This window comes from Haemaphysalis longicornis, unplaced genomic scaffold, assembly GCF_048455015.1.
Source record: "Haemaphysalis longicornis isolate Haplotype H1 unplaced genomic scaffold, Haemaphysalis longicornis Haplotype H1 scaffold_13, whole genome shotgun sequence".
In the NCBI taxonomy this organism is placed as follows: Eukaryota; Metazoa; Arthropoda; class Arachnida; order Ixodida; family Ixodidae; genus Haemaphysalis; species Haemaphysalis longicornis.
The window spans coordinates 59,053,837-59,071,039 of record NW_027526233.1 but is presented as its reverse complement, the minus strand read 5'-3'; the positions used below and the strand labels follow the sequence as shown (position 1 = coordinate 59,071,039).

General features: G+C 49.6%; 1 pseudogene; it reads left to right on the top strand.

Annotated features, from left to right (window-relative positions):
* Positions 1-4,336: 4,336 nt before the first annotated feature.
* LOC144163851 (uncharacterized) lies at positions 4,337-6,272 on the top strand (annotated as a pseudogene).
* Positions 6,273-17,203: the final 10,931 nt, after the last annotated feature.

The window sequence follows — 17,203 nt, the reverse complement described above, 5'->3', positions numbered from 1 at the left end:
TCTTAAAGGGACACTGAAGTGATATGTAAACATTGCGGGATTACTTGCGCAAATTGTAGTCCGGAGTCCCCAGGCCATGTTTCGACCATCCTGGGCGCGTTTACGTGATTTTATTTAGTAGAAAAATTAATTCGAAAATGCTGTCCTCCTCTCTTTACGCTCGCCCATTTTCTGCGGCGTTTTCGTGTGACGTCGCGAGGAGCCGAGCTCGCAATTGGCTGCGCTACTGCACGGCTCCCCGGCCTTCAGACAGAATCAGTCGGCCCAGCGTTTCGTCCGCCGGCCGCCGACGGGTCGTCGCAATTCGTTCGCTCAGTTGAAACGAAGCCAGGACACGTTTATGAATGGAAGAATCTGCCTTTCTTTACTTGGTTAGTTTGTACACTGTATCTAGCTCCAAGTCAAGGTCGCTTCACACAAGCGCTGCACAAGCGCACATGCGACGCTTCGCTGACTGGTACGCCAGTAGGAAAATATAAGGCCTCTTGAAGGAGGGAGAAGAGTCAGCGAAGTCAATATAGGTACTAAGGAAATAAAATCAACTGATATTTTTACCGTACAGCGTAAAACTAGGGTGCGGGAAGCACTTTTTTGCGCTGGGCGAACAAGCACAGCGGTCAGCAGCACGACTACGCATCTGCGAACGCTTTTCCGTCAACGAAATGCAATTGCTAGACGTGAGCTATTGTGGAAACTCGCGCGACTGTTACTGCACGAGCGCAATACAATAGTCACCTAAGCTGCTTGAAATGCCAAAACTAAATAAAAGTGTAAACTGGTTGTACAATATATACCCTATATTACCTAGGGCAGCTGAGCCTTCCCCGTGGACGAGTGGTCTGGGGCGCTAGGTATGCCACCGCAAGTATTTTGCAAGTCACGAGTTCGAATCCCTGTGGGTACGTGCTTTTTTTGTGTGTTAACTTTTTCGTTTTCCGCCGATGTTTTCTATATTGAGTTCACCTTTTTTTGGGCCGCAGCGTTCATGGCTCCACGAACTAGTTCACAAAACGCGCGCAGGCTGGCACTGGCGCGCTAGCGAGTTCTTGTTGGCGTGCTGTTGCCATAAGCACCGACTCTTGCAGGCAGTAGGCACAGGCCAGAATGAACAGACCCTTGGCCTGGTGCGAACACGCTTTTTACGATACAGGCATGAGGGAGGCAAGCTCCAAATATGGGGAAAAGCGCATGACATTTGGGCGTCTATGGGTACGCGGAGGGCGTTCATGCACTGCGTAGGTCTCGGGTAGTGAATGCTACGATTCCAAGCCGTCCTTGGAGGCTTATCTTTATGCATTTTTACGGCTGACAACGTGGCAGAAGCGCGGTACGATGATTACTGAGTTATTGAGAATGCCCATCCAACAACGGCACTGGTAGTGTTTTACAGAACCGAACCGAAACCGAAACTTGTTTGGTTGCTCACCTTGGGCATCGTCCAATCACGGTGCCCGCTCCTCCCAACGTCACAGCTTTAGTTGGTGCGGCCGCCCCAAACCGCGCATGGTAGTTTTTCTTCTTTCACGCTTTGTAAAATAATTACCGATTTGTCAACCGGATAAACGATGAAAAGTGTGCTAATTTGAGCCAGTCTACGCAGTGCAAGCAAAAACGGGAGCTTGACAAATTCACTTCAGTGTCCCTTTAAGCCTGGCAAAGAAGCGTTTGTCGTCGTCTTAGCAACAGGCTCGCGGGATGGCGAACGCAGACGACGGGAGCAGTGTTTGGGGTCGTACAGCAGGGCGGTCTTTGCGCGCTACGTCTCAGCAGCGATGAATTTCACTTCACTTCACAACGAAGAAACACACAGTGAGCAAATAACGAACTGTGCCTCTCGCCAACGATGAGCGAAGGAGCGAAGAGGATTTTCCCGGCAGATCGCCGCCGGCGGCTGCGGCTCGCTCCCCGATCTCGACGCGACGTAAGCGCCGCTACGGCCGGGGTACGACTCTGACGGCGGAGTTTTCAAACTGGCCTAATCTAAAAACGTTTGTCATAGCGACTGCGCTGGTTTGCAAGCGTAGCGAGGCAGCCACATACGAGGCGCCCTAAAAATTTGTCCGTTCTATTGGCCCAAATTTGGCCGCTGCAGTTGCAAACAAGTAAGCAACGTTGTCTATTGGGCTCAAAAAAAATGACGTCACTTCCTCCACATTTTTTGCAATGCATTGGGATGCTAGGGCCTCTCCTGAGTATTCTTTCCTCCATGGCGAGGGGGCTCAATCTCGTGCCCCGCGCGGGGTTCCAGACGCTGCCTATTGAAAAATATAATTTCTGAGGAACTCATATAGTTGTGATGTTATTGTTAAAATTTTAAAATGGTCTGTCTCATGGAACACTGTAAAACTCCTGTTTTTAATCTTAAAAGAGATTGTAAGAGAATAGGTAGCAATGGATTAACATCAGTACCTTCAGCCAACGTTTATAGAAGGCTGCGTCTGCTGCAACCCGGGGCTTCCGAGCCGATTCCCCCCGAACTGGCTGCTGCGCCCCACGGAAGTGACGTACGTCAACAAAAAATGTGCGTAATTGCATTACACTCCATTTATTTCAATAGTATTGCATATATTTTTGGCCGTGACATTATATTACAATATCAAGATTTATTTTAAGCCTGAGTTTATTGTCTTCTAAAATGACGTCAACTGGTTACCGTGATGTCATAGACATGCTTTGTAGATGTTTGCATTATATTTTTCTCTGCGAAACTCCAGTTTGTTATTGTTTTTGACACTCGCGTAGAAGAAGTTGTGTAAACAAAGCACTTTTTATAGATTTACAACGTGTTTTACGGATGACCTACGGACGAGCGGCATGGAGAAGAGGCCGAATTCTATCGAAGATCGAATTTTGGCTCCGTACTGGTACGGGTAGAGTTCACTCTAGTACGGGCTTGTCTGTTCCGTGGTACGTCTGTTTCGAGTTTGTTCCGTTGGCCTGTTCTAAATATTCCGGCTTCGCGTGGTGCCAAGGCAAGCAAGAATGTACGAGCGTCGGCGTTGTGTGGAGTCGCTCACGAGTGGTGCGGCGCTGCGCTGTGTTTTCGTTTCATATGGGGTGTTCAGCTCCAAGCCTGTGTCTCCGCGCTTGTATCTTCTGCAGTAATTCAGTCTTTAAAGTCCGATGACTATTCGTGGCAGCAACGCGAAGTGCTGGTCAGCGCTTGCGCAGAGCGCAATGTTTTCATATCAAATACGTACGCAGGAATTGCCGTCGCATATCAGAACCAAATGTTGCTCCAAAATGTGCAGTAAGGTACGAAGCACTGTGTTGCCTTCAAACCGCGACCGATGTGTGTGGTGCGTCGTAGTTTTCCAGAGGTTTATTGTTTGTATGAAGCTGCTGGCGCCGCAGTCATCGATGCTATCACACAGTCATTGATATACACGGTGTTGTGTCGGTATCACAACGCGAGGCAAATATTTTGATGCTGCTCCGTACTCGACTTGCAAGTGTCCAGAAACGTGTCGCAGCAGGAGTATATTACGTGAATAATCTAGAGCCCCATCAGTTAGCAATGGTGCGTCGCAGTGACAGCGAGTTCTCGTTCGTGCGCTTCAACTTGCCGTGATCCCTGTCGTTACAAGCGCGGCCAAAAATGCGCCGGATATCTGTTGTGAGTTATGGTGGCATTTTTCGTGTGTGTTGTGTTCGTGTGCTCCAAAATTTACGATGTCGCCAAACGTACGTGATCGTGCCCATTTATGACAGGCTAGGTGATGCGTCAGTGGCTTCAGCAATAACAGGTGCTACGTGCTGTGTTGAACTGTTATATCTACATTCTAAGCATATTATCTAGGTCACTCTGCGGAGTTGCTGTTTCTATTTGCTCTAACCTCATTTGCCTTGTTCATCTTTTTTGCAGGATATTTTTATTTACGTGTGCATGCAGCATATTAGCACTAAATCAACCTTACACACTTACCTGTACATGCCATAACCCTATTTGCAATCACGTGTGCATGTGCTACTGTTACCCAGCAGTATTTCGTCAACTACGGTGCATGCTAGCAAAGATTGTTTACATGTCGTTCTGAACCATTGCTAATAGCCTGAATTTCCTTTAGTATTACTAACATACCTCTTTCTTTCTCACCTGCTGGCTTCGTGTTGTTTTGAAAAAGAATTGATAATTTAACGCTCTGTCTAAAGATATGTTGGACATGTGGTAACGGGATAGCGACGGCCAAGGAGCGGTGATAGCGCCGGACGCTGTTGGTTCCCTAGTGTTTAGCCGCCTGGCTGTTATCTGTTCCGGCCGGTGACGTCACGCCGGTCCTATATATATGTGTTGGTCAGCGCAGAATAAAGGCTGATTCTTCGTGTCGAAGTTATCACATGTGGCGACGAGGATGGTCGACGGCCCGCGTAGCCTAAGAAGAAAGTGTCCCAGTAACACGTGAGCAGGCAGCCAAGCACTGCGAACCGACGGAGCGACGGACGAAATTCTGCACCTTCTTTGGGCTTACGCCAGCACTCCGGCAACGGGTTCTTCGACGGACCGTCAAGAAACGCCCCTTGTCACCCCAACGCCGCCATGATGCAACTTCCTAAGCCACGCCGTCCAACGCAGACTTTTTGAGTGCCTTGCATCTGCAAAATGTCTCATTTGGGCAAGTTAAGCGAGTTTGATCCGAGAACTCAGAACTTTGACTCGTACCTTGAGCGCTTCGAACTTTTCATAATTGCTAATGATGTAAAACAGGAAAAAGTTCTGCCCGTGTTTCTGACTGCACTTGCCGCAGAAGCATATGAAGTGCTCAAAAGTTTGGTTGTGCCAAACGCGCCTCCGAACAAAACATTTGCAGAGGTGAAACAGTTGCTTCAGGCGCATTACAGTCCTTCGAGTTCAGTGATAGCTGAACTGTGCAAATTCAATAGGCGTGTCCAACACGAACAAGAAAGTGTCGAAGCTTTTATTGTCTAACTGAAGCACCTAGCCAGGAAATGCGATTTCGGCGAGTTTTCGAATGATGCTTTGAGGGACAGGCTTGTGGCAGGGGTAAGGAATGAGGACACCCAGCGTGCGCTATTCGCCGAGGAAAACTTGAAGTTCGATAATGCATGCAAAATTGCTTTGGGCCGAGAGTTAGCAGCCCGAGACTCGGCATTAATGAAGGCTACTGATGACAACATACATTCTCTGAAGAGTCGTCAAAGGGAGAAAAGGGAGGGCTGCGACGCTACTAGTCAGCCTAGTCAGTCTCGTCCGAACATTCAATGCGAGCGATGTGGCAAGAACCATTCTGCAAGTAAGTGCTGGTACAAAGAGTTTAGGTGCCGCTGGTGCGACAAGCTAGGGCATTTGCAGAAAATGTGTCGAAATGAGCCTAGACGAAGCAAACGAACTAACGCGGTAGAATGTTCGGAGGAAGAAAGTGAGCAGGAAGTATATCATTTTGTCAACATGACGCATTCCTCTTACGAGGTCAGCGTGGTGGTAGAAGGCAGACCGCTGCAGATGCAGATTGACACGGGCGCAGCTGTGACGATAGTTCCAGAAAGCGTGTACAAGGAGACTTTTCCGCACGTCAGGTGCACGCCGTCTCAAGTATCGTTGCGCACGTATACGGGAGAGCAGCTGCAGCTGAAGGGACAGTGTGAAGTAGCCGTCCACCACAACAACCAGAGAGTGACATTGCCAGTTGTTGTAGTGAAAGACGAAGGAAGACGACCTCCCGTGTTGCTGGGCTGCAATTGGCTAGAAAGGCTCATGCTGGACTGGCGAGGAATCGGGAAAATGACTTGCGAAGACAGGGTCCAGGTACTGAAAAAAAATTTCCTTCTTTTTCTCGAGTGAACTTTGCCAGATACGCGGGTTTGAAGCGAAAGTTCTTCTCCAGACAGGTTGCACACCTGTGTTTTGCCCTGCAAGACCTGTTCCTTTCGCAATACGAGAGCCCACAGAAAAACAGCTAAGGAGCATGGTAGAGAAGGGCACAATAAAGCAAGTTCCTCGCAGTGATTGGGCACCTCCAATCGTGAATATTCAGAAAAATGATGGTAGTTACAGAATATGCGGAGACTACAAAATAACGATCAACCCGGGGTTAAAAACCGATCATTACCCCCGGCCGAGACCAGAGGATTTGTACTCGAGCATTGCAAATGCCAAAGTATTCTGCTTTCTAGATTTGTCGTCTGCGTGTCAACAAGTGGCTCTCAGTCCCGAATCCAGACCATTGTTGACAATTAACACAAGCTTAGGACTGTCGAGTTCCAGCGCCTTCCGTATGGCGTGGCCAGTGCACCCGCAATTTTTCAGGCAGTAATGGATAGTCTTGCGTGGCATACCGAATGTCGGATGTTACGTAGACGACGTCATAGTGTCAGGTGCGGACTCTGCTGATTGCCAAAAGACACTCGAACGTGTCTTGGAAAGGTTCCGTGATTACAATATCACGTTAAATGAAGGCAAATGCCGCTTTTTTCAGGATTCCGTAACGTACTTGGGTCACAACGTAAACGCAGAGGGAATCTACCCTACCGACACAAAGATAAAGGCAATCTTGCAAGCTCCTGAGCCTACCACCAAGACGGAACTAAAGGCGTACTTGGGTATGTTAAATTTCTATGCGAAATTCCTCGACAATGTCTCGACAGTCGCAGAGCCACTGTACAGGCTCCTAAAAAAGCATGAAAAGTGGTCTTGGACGAAGGAATGCAGAGAGGCTTTCGCCGCGACGAAGCGGCTGCTCACAAGCTCCCGCGTCTTAACTTATGTAGGAAAGGCGATAGGCATGTTGTGTGACGCGTCAGTATACAGGCTCGGTGCAGTTATCTTTCACGAGACTGCTGAAGGCGAACGGCTGATTGCATATGCTTCGCGAACGCTAATGCGCAGTGTGAACGCGAGGCTCTTGCCTTGATTTTTGGTCTAAGAAAATTTCACCGGTACCTATACGGAAGGTCGTTCACTCTGTACACAGACCACCAGCCACTCTTGGGCATTCTAGGGCAAGATAAACCGTGCCTAGCATAGCAGCAGCCCGCGTGCAATGATGGGCGATGACGCTTGCGGCTTACAAGTATGTGCTCAAGTATCGACGCGGAAAAAATGTCGAAGTGGCGGAGATCTGTCGAGGCTCCCACGCGCAGATGACAGCACAGAAGAGCCATCCGAATGTTTGGCCATTTTTGAGTGCCTTCCGTTAACCGCGGAAGCGATAGCGAAGGCCTCAAAAAAGAACCTCACCTTGTCTGGTGTGGCCGAGTTCACATTGAATGGCTGGCCTAGCGAATGCGCAGATGATTTGAAGCCTTACTACGTCAGGCGGTGGGAACTGTCGCTTGAACAGGGCTGTGTAACGTGGGGTTGGTTCGAAAGTTATTATTCCCGACGCAGTGCGGGATCGTGCGCTAGACTTGTTACACAAAGAGCACCCGGGGGCCTAGTAAAACTTGTTGCTGGGCTAGTTGGTTCATGATCATAAAAACTGGGATTAGCGCTTTAAAGAACAGGACACACGTAAGAGAAAATGGACAGGACTGGCGCTACTTCAACTGATTTGTTGACAAGCTACATCTTCGCATTTAGACAATGACAGACTCGATCATGCGCAGCGTGAACCATTTGAAGGACAACTCCCCACCAATCATCGCAACAAATACATAGATAACCGCAGCCATAAACACTAAGTCATACAAGATAAAAAAATCCAACTCAGAGGAAAAAAGGGCAACGGAAGTGTCACTGACACAATCAGTACCAAATTTCTTGGTGTAAAACGCCTCCAATATTTCACGCGCGTTTGCATCGTGGCTTCTGCCCAAAATCTTAATCTCACTTAGCCGTGCGACACAATCCTTACAGTTAGCGCAATGCGCAGGCAAGTGCGCTGTCCCCCCATTCTTAATTGCCAATTCATGTTCCCGTGCTCGATCATTAATACACCGGCCCGTCTGGCCGATATAGGCCTTCCCGCACGACAGCGGAATCTTGTACACCACGCCGGTGCAGCATTTCACAAAAGGCCTAGCGTGCTTCTTGTTGCAAGCTCGCTTCTGCGCGGCCGAAATGCGAGGGCAGAGGGCAGAGAGCTTCCTGGGAGCGGAAAAGACTACAGGGATGCCGTGTTTCGTTGCCACCTTCTTCATGTGGTGGGAAACCCGGGGGCCAGCTGCATGAAAATGCTCGCAAGAAGTTTTGTTTGGTGGCCGGGAATGAACCAGACCATTGAAAAGTATGTCCAGCGATGTAAGATTTGTCAGGCAGTTCAGCCGTCCGCGCAACCGGTACCGTTGCACCCATGGTCGTACCCAGCAAAATGTTGGTCGCGAGTGCATGTGTATTTTGCTGCAAAGGATGCGAACATGTTTTTGGTCTTAGTCGACGCGTACTCAAAATGGGTGGAAGTGTAGCCTATGACTTCCACGACTGCCACTAAGACCATTGAAAAAATTCTAGGCGCATTCGCCGCATACGGACTCCCAGAAAAGTTAGTAAGCGATAACGGACCGCAGTTCACGTCCGTCGAATTTGCGGACTTCTTGGCAGCTAATGGTGTGAAACACGTTCGCATTCCTCCGTATCATGCTGCATCGAATGGGGCAGCCGAACGCATGGTGCAGACGATCAAGCGAGCCTTGCTTAAACAAGTGCTGGAAGAGAACGCTTTGGATAGCCGTAGCTCATTCCAAGAACGCGTTGATAAATTTCTTTGTGCGTATCGCAACACTCCCAGCAGTGTCACAGGACACTCGCCGGCTGAGTTGTTTTTGAAAACGCAACCGCGCATAAAACTTTCTCTGTTGAAACCTGATTTTGGGCATGTTATGCGGGATAAGCAAGAGCATGTGAAAGAAGAGTGTGATAAAGGGCGTGGTGAGGAACGTGTGTTTCGTGTGGGTGACCGCGTCTACGTGAAAACAGTGCGCGGAGAACGTGTGTCGTGGCAGGAAGCAGTGGTGACTCAGGTGGTCAGTGCGGTGACCTATGTGGTTAATGAATGAATGAATGAAACAAATCTTTATTAAAAAAGTTCGTCCGCTCTGGGTTGCTTTTGGAGCAGTTCATAATGAAGTGATCAATGTCACCAGTCACACTGCACGAGGGGCACAAAGGGGATGAAACAATGTTGATTTTATGTAGCCAAGCTGGTGTACGGGCTGAGTCTGTTCTTACTCGGTGGAGCAGACAGGCTTGGCTCTGTGGTAGAATCGGTAGTCTTTCTCAGCGTTGGTGAGGTAAAGGTTGTTGACATTGGTTCACCGGCTGAGAGCGATGTACACGCCCTCCTCTTCGCAGCTTTGTCTTCTCTTTCTTCTTCTTCTTCGGCGGTTCCCCTACGGGAAGATGACGACGGTGGTTGAACGCGAACCTATCTCGTGATGGATTCTTTGGTTGGCCAATCCCTAGGGGCATCCTGCCACAATCAGTATCGGAGGCGCTGCGGACGGGGCTGGTTGACCTGCAAGGCGCGTGGCGCTTCCCGCCACAGCTTTCCCACTGGAAATTCAACATCCTCCTCTAAAGTTTTCAGTTCGTCGTTTCCGTTGACGTTCAGCTTCGCGTGACTTCGTTGTATCAGTAGCTTCTTGACGTAGTTTGAATGCGTCAAGGACATAAGGCGCGTTCGTAGCACTTGCTCCTGTCCCGGCATGCATTAAAGAAAAAAAAAGAAAGACAATTTAAAAAAAAATGATGATCGTGGGTGATGTTAAAGAAAAATTTTATAAGCATCCCCCTCGCGAGGGGCACGATCAAATGCACAGCATTTCCGAGGGGGTGCGCCGGCAAGTCGTATGGATTACGTATTGGTTGTTGGTTTTCTTGTTACACGCTGCACGTCATCAAATTTGCGGTGGGCTACAGCGGGGCGTCCCGGCAGCACGAGACGCGACCAGCGCTGCTGGTCTCTCGATCATAGTCTCGATCGCGGGACCTGTGTCGCCATCTTGCGGAGGCGCGTGACAACTTATGGCGGGTCTCTCGATCATAGTCTCGATCGCGGAACCTGTGTCGCCATCTTGCGGAGGCGCGTGACAACTTATGGCGCTTTCGAAACAAACCATAAATGAGTGAAGGATATAAGGCGCTATCGGTGCATCGAAATCCGTGTTGGTTGCGTGGCTCAATCGGTAGTGCGCCCGGCACTTGCCGTTCCGCCCGCGGCGTCATGGGTTCGAATCCGGGCGCCGGAAACTGTTGTTTCTTTTATAGTGTAGTGGCCTGGCTGCGGACTAGGCCGAACGCCGCGTGACATTGTGAGTTACTAAAATGCTATGCATTTAAAACAACCGGGGCAGTTGTTAGGGTACCCGCCCGGTGGAGGGGATCCCTAGTCCGGGATCCCCTGGCTGCGGCTGGCTGCGCGGGCCTTTTGCACCAGGTCAAGCTGGAACGTAGGGTCCTTGCTGGTCAACCGCGCCGTCCACTGTTGTATAGAGGGGTTGGGGATTGGGTGCAGGTCCGGTGTCTTTTGGCACTCCCACACCTGATGATATAGGGTACCGGGCGCTGGGCAGTAGTGGCAGGTGGCTGGATGGTCTGTCGGATAAATGGCATGAAGAAGGGTACGGTGCGGATACGTGTTAGTTTGAATTCGTCTGAACGTTGTTGCTTCATCCCTTGTGAGTTGGTGGTGTGGAATGGGGAAAATTTGCCATTCGTGTCGGTAGTCCGCCAAGATATCTGTGTAGCGCAAGAGAGGTTGCGGATTAGGTGGATGAGGTGGTGACTGCCCCGTGAGAGAAACGGCCCGGTGTATGTAATCGCGGGCAGCGGCGTGAGCCGCCTCATTCCCCTCAAGGGATTCGTGTCCTGGCACCCAAACTATGTAAACTTCGAGAATGCTCTGTCTTGTTAAAAGAAGACGAAGTGCCGTTTTAGAAATTCGACCTTGTAAGTAATTTCCGCACGCTGCCTGAGAGTCGGTAAGTATGGTGATTGGGTATTGGACAGTGATGATGGCGTGGGCTATCGCGGCTTCGGCAGTATCAATCGCTGTGGTATTGACGGTGCAGGATGTGATCTCTTGGCCCCGTCCATTCACTACACAAGTTACGTGGGCCGGATGGTGCGGATAAGGAGATGCATCCACATAACAGGTATTTAGGTCGTTTGCATATCTGGCGGACATGGCTCGTGCTCGGGCAATTCTTCTGGCCTTGTTGTACTCTGGATGCATATTTCTTGGTATTGGGGCCACTCGTATGTGGTGTCAAATCTTCAAAGGTATGCTTGTTTTCTGATCTTTAACCGGTGGAGTGGTATAACCTAATCGGTGAAGAGTTGCGCGCCCCGTCGTCGTTTTCTTCAGGCGCACTATCTGAGAAGTGTGGTGCGCTTCTTGTAGTTCCTCCCAACTGTTATGTACGCCTAATTGTAATAATTTAGATGTCGATGTCTTCGAGGGTAGTTCGAGCGCAGTCTTGTAGGCTTGGCGAATAATTATATTTAATCTGGCTTTTTCGTTCGTTTTAAGGGCCAAGTACGGTGTTCCATAGGTGATTCTACTTATGAGTACTGCTTGTATTATTTTGAGCGTGTCAGGTTCTTTGAGGCCATATCGTCGATGTGCGACGCGCTGAATTATGTGTGTCAGCTCACAGCCAGTTCCGGTTTGTACATGCTGATCACCTGCGTTCTCAACATGCGGACGCTGCAAGACCGTGCGACAAGGAGAGACCCGAAATTCGCATCCGTCCACCAGAGCATCCTCCTCCCGCACCCCCGGTGCCTTTTAGCCCGGACCACACGACTGCGGCCCCCTCGCATCCGGTTCCACGTACGCCGGAGAGTAAACCGAGTGACCCTGCTGCAGTCGAAGCCACAACGGCTCCTGAGGCTCCGGCACACCTCGACGTTACTTCCCCTTCCACGGTAGTGGCCAGTTCGCCGGAGAGTGCGGACACCACAGCGCCTCGGCGTAGCACAAGGGTGCGGAAGCTACCAGACCGTTTCCGACATGAGGACTTCCGCAAGTGAAATGATTCCTTCATTAAGGAGGGACGAGATGTGGTAACGTGATAGCGACGGCCAAGGAGCGGTGATAGCTTCGGAGGCTGTTGGTTTCCCTGTGTGTTTAGCCGTCTGGCTGTTATCTGTTCCGGCCGGTGACGTCACGCCGGTCCTATATATATGTGTTGGTCAGCGCAGAATAAAGGCTGATTCTTCGTCATGACTACCGGTGTCGAAGTTATCACAGGACAAACTTGCAAAAAACGTAATACACGGGTTATACTTGCTAAATTTCTCAATGGCACAGAGCACGTACACTGATCGCACAGGCTAAAAGTATGTCTGACGTGCTCCACACTGTTCGTCTGCCCCTCAACGCATTCACGCTTGATTTTTACCCAACCGGCAAAACCACTTCTGCTCACTGACGAGCCAGGGTCACTGTCACGCCCACTTCACAACGCATGGAGAAAGCAGTCTGTACTGATTCTTACCTAACAAACCAAAACACTTCCACAGACTGACTAGCCGTGAATAGTCACTGTTAATAATTAGTCGTTACTAATAATTTCAAAACTCCAGATGAAACTCCAGCGATGGTGAAGGCTGTAGTGGAAGTCCGGGGTGGGTGACTTTGACGGCGCTTGTGGGTTTCAGTGCACTTGGACTAAAATGGCTCTCACGGGATAGAAGCCCTAGCATCCTTCTGCTCGCAAATCCATCAAATATTTCTCTGTCTATTTGTTTAATGCAATGCATAGTTGACGCCATTGAAAAGCACCATCAAAAAACATGAAAAAGCTTTGCTTTTGCCTCTGTGGAATGAAACAAGGCGGACCCACTAGGTATCTGCATCTACGCATACACTGGGTGCTACTGCGCAGCCGACTGGTACTCGTTGGCAAACCTGCTTCCCCCCCGCACGGGACACCTTGAGCAATCTTGGTGACGGTATTGGCGACACCATGAACCCCGATCCCCCATACAAAAGTTGTGATCAACCGTGACGATATGTTTTAAGGTGAAGGGTAGAAACTTCAAACGGTGGCCGTCGGAGCACAGGTCAAGCTCCAGCGGATGGGCTTCCTGTCTGTTTACCAGGCAGGGAGCTCCGGGACCTCTTCAGCTATCAGGGTAAGGCTGATGAAGAAAGTACCCCCGTCCCCTGCTTTTTCCTATGCCGTATGGATATATCAAAACCCCCCTCAAAACGAGATCGGTCCCTGAAAAGGGGCCGCACCGAAGTTTCCTTTCCATCCCTACCAACCATCAACATTCCGAAACCTGACAACTTTCCTCGTTTTTTGGTCCTTGAATCAATAGATAAATCCAAACCCCGCTCCTACCAGTCTGTATTCCTCGTCTCAAAGTTTCTAGAAGAAATCATTGGCAAATCTTTCGAGAGGCAAAAAAACTACGAACAGGCGAAGTGTTGGTTGAAGTCAAGACGCAGCAGCAAGCCACAAATCTCCTTACCCAAATCCGCATGGCAGGTCTAGACATCACTGTCACACCCCACCGCAGCCTCAAAAGCTCGCAGGGTGTGATATCTGAGTCAGATCGGCTAAGGGAAACAGAGGCCGACCTTCTGGAAAGCCTGAAGGATGAGGGCGTTACCGCGGTCAGGAGAATCACCATCCGTCGTGACAATGTAGAAATAACAACAAAGCACATAATCTTGACATTCAACAAATCAAAACTTCCTGAGCACATCAATGCTGGCTTCATTAGGTGTGGTGTACGTCCGTACATACTTAACCCGCGCCGCTGCTACAAGTGCCAGCGATTCGGGCACGCTACAACTTCTGGTCGCGGCAAAACGACCTGCGCGAAATGCGCCGCACATGACCACCGTACTGAAAACTGTGACTCTACTACCTTCACCTGTGCAAACTGTCAGGGGCCGCACGCAGCATGGTCCCGCAGCTGTGAACAGTTTCAACAGGAAAAGATTATCAATGTGAAAGTAACAGAGAACATCTCCTTCCCAGAGGCGCGAAAGAGGTTCGCCTCTTTCCCCCTGGGAAGGTACGCCGACGCAGCTCACCGGGGGGCGGAGCGGCGTCTGGTCTCGGCGGCGACCCAGTACCGCAAGTTGGACTTGGTCCCGTTCCCGCCCCCCCCCCCCTCGGGTCGCCTCCGGCTGCCCAACCCGCCTCCGCACCGCTCGCTGAGTCAGCAGCGGTTGTGGTGGCATCCACGTCCGGTGGGAGTGATGCTGCATCCTCCACTTCCGCTCCACCGTCCCAAACCACATGCAAGGGCACGGGGATGGAAATGGGGGAACCAGCGGCAGCTCCCACCCCCACCGCACCGCCTGCGCCATCCGAGGCGTTTTTGAAACCCTCGTCGGTTGCGGGCAAGGGAAAGCGCGCCCCAAAGGGCCGCGGTCCAAGGAGCCTGATCCCTCAGGTGCTCCGAGGACATCCGAGGATGAAATGGACGTCGAACCATTCTTGTCTGCGGTGCACCGCAAGGAACGCGTCCCGACGCCAAAGCCTCCCGACAAGCCAAAAAAGGCGAGAGTCACAGCCCCGAAAGACGACACAAAAACATGCACTCTCCAGTAGCTCTCACACTAAATAATGGCAAGAGAAAACATAATTCAATAGAACTGTAGAGGCCTTCTTAAAAATCTTGACGATGTATACGAAATACTGCATGCTAATCAGCCAAGTGTAATTTGTGTTCAGGAAACACATTTGAATTCCAAGCACACAAATTTTTTGAATAGTTACATGGTCTTCAGAAAGGACAGGGATGGCTGCACACACTCTCCTGGCGGTGTGGCCATAATTGCCCGGAAATCCTTAGCCTGCCACCCTGTCACTCTGAACACTGTCCTTGAGGCTGTAGCAATTCGAACAATAATATTTAATAGGTTGATAACGGTATGCTCCATGTATATTCCTCCTGATCTTGCACTTTCGAGCTCTTATTTCGAGGCGTTGGTTGACCAGCTGCCCGAACCATACATCTTAACAGGCGACCTTAATGCTCACAATTCTCTATGGGGCTCTTCTTGTACGGATGCCCGGGGTTGCCTGATAGAGGGGTTTCTTACATCCTCTGGAGCATTCCTTTTCAACAACAAACAGCTTACATACAATAACAGAGGACACAATACATCATCATCATCACCAGCCTGTCTACGCCCACTGCAGGGCAAAGGCCTCTCCCATTATTCTCCAATTACCTCGGTCCTGTGCCAACTGTGACCAATTTATCCCCGCAAACTTCTTGATCTCATCTGCCCATCTAACTTTCTGCCGCCCCCTGCAGCGCTTGCCTTCTCTAGGGATCCACTCTGTTACCCTTGATGACCAGCGGTTATCTTGCCTTCGCATTACATGCCCTGCCCAAGTCCATTTTTTCTTCTTAATTTCTACTATATGTCTTTAACACCAGTTTGCTCCCTGACCCACTCCGCTCTCTTCTTGTCCCTTAATGTTACACCTATCATTTTCCGCTCCATTGCCCGCTGAGTCGTTCTCAATTTAAGTTGAACCCTCTTAGTGAGCCTCCAAGTTTCTGCCCCGTAGGTGAGTACCGGTAAGATGCAGCTGTCATACACTTTCTTCTTCAAGGACAATGGTAGGCTGCTATTCATTATCTGATAATGTCTGCCATATGCACCCCACTCCATTCTGATCCTTCTAATTGTCTCTGCCTCATGGTTGGGATCTGGGGTCACAACTTGGCCTAAGTATATATATTCGCTTACCACTTCCACTCCCTCGCCATCTATCTCAAACTGCTGTGCTGTCCCGAGGTTATTGATCATTACTTTAGTTTTCTGCATATTAATTTTCAGGCCCACGTTTCTACTCTGTTCGCCCAGTGCGGAAAGCATGCTTTGCAATTCGTCCCCCGAGTTACTTAGCAAGGCAACGTCATCAGCAAATCTGAGGTTACTGAGGTATTCTCCATTAACCCTTACTCCCACCTGTTCCCAATCCAACGTTCTGAATACTTCTTGTAAGCATGCTGTGAATAACATTGGAGAGATTGTGTCTCCTTGTCTGACACCCTTCCTTATAGGTATTTTACTGCTCTCCTTATGGAGGATGATAGTAGCTGTAGACCCATTATAGATATCCTCTAGTATTCTTACATAATGCTCATCTACCCCCTGGTGCCGTAATGCCTGAATGACTGCTAGGGTTTCGACCGAGTCAAATGCTTTCTCATAATCTATGAAGGCTATACATAGGGGTTGAGTATACTCAGCGCACTTCTCTATCACCTGATTGATCGTGTGAATATGGTCCATTGTTGAATAACCTTTACGGAACCCTGCTTGTTCTTTAGGTTGACTGAAATCTAAGGTTGCAGAGATTCGGTTAGCGATTACCTTGGTAAATACCTTGTAGACGACTGACAGTAAGCTGATCGGCCTGTAGTTTTTCAAGTCCTTCATGTCGCCTTTCTTATGGATTAGGATGATGTTCGCGTTCTTCCAAGATTCCGGTACCATTGCGGTCATTAGGCATTGCGTATACAGGTTTGCCAGTTTTTCAAGTACAATTTCTCCGCCATCCTTCAAGAGGTCTGCTGTTATCTGATCCTCACCAGGTGCTTTGCCCCCTTTCATTTCTTTCAAAGCCTTCCTTACTTCTTCGGTCGTTACTGGTGGGATGTCTGTCTCCTCTAACTACTGTCTCGTTCGGCATTATCCTGTATGTTCCGGCTACTGTACAGATCCCTATAGAACTCCTCGGCCACTGTGACTATTTTATCCCTATTTGTGATGACATTGCCTTGCTTATCCTTAAGTGCATACATCTGATTTTTCCCCACGCCAAGACGTCTCTTTACTGCTTTCAGGCTACCTCCGTTCTTTACAGCGTATTCGATCCTCTCCATATTATACTTCCGTATGTCAGCTGTCTTGCGCTTATTGATTAACTTCGAGAGCTCTGCTAGTTCTATTCTGTCAGCTGCGGTAGAGATTCTCATGGTTTGCCGTTTCCTGATTAGATCTTTCGTCTCCTGTGAAAGTTTACCAGTATCCTGTCTAGCCATAGTGCCCCCGACTTCTACTGCACACTCCGTGAGAATGCGTGTAAGGTTGTCGCTGGCTTCCTGTGTCGTAAGCTCGGCTTCCTCGTTAAGGGCGGAATATCGGTTCTGCAGCGCGATCCTGAATTCTTCTACTTTACGTCTTACTGTTTGCTCATTTATCGGCTTCTTTCGTACTAGCTTGTTGCGGTCCCTCCTCAACTCTAGCCTAATTCGAGATCTTACCATACGGTGGTCACTACACCTTACCCTTCCGAGCACTTCCACATCCTGCACGAC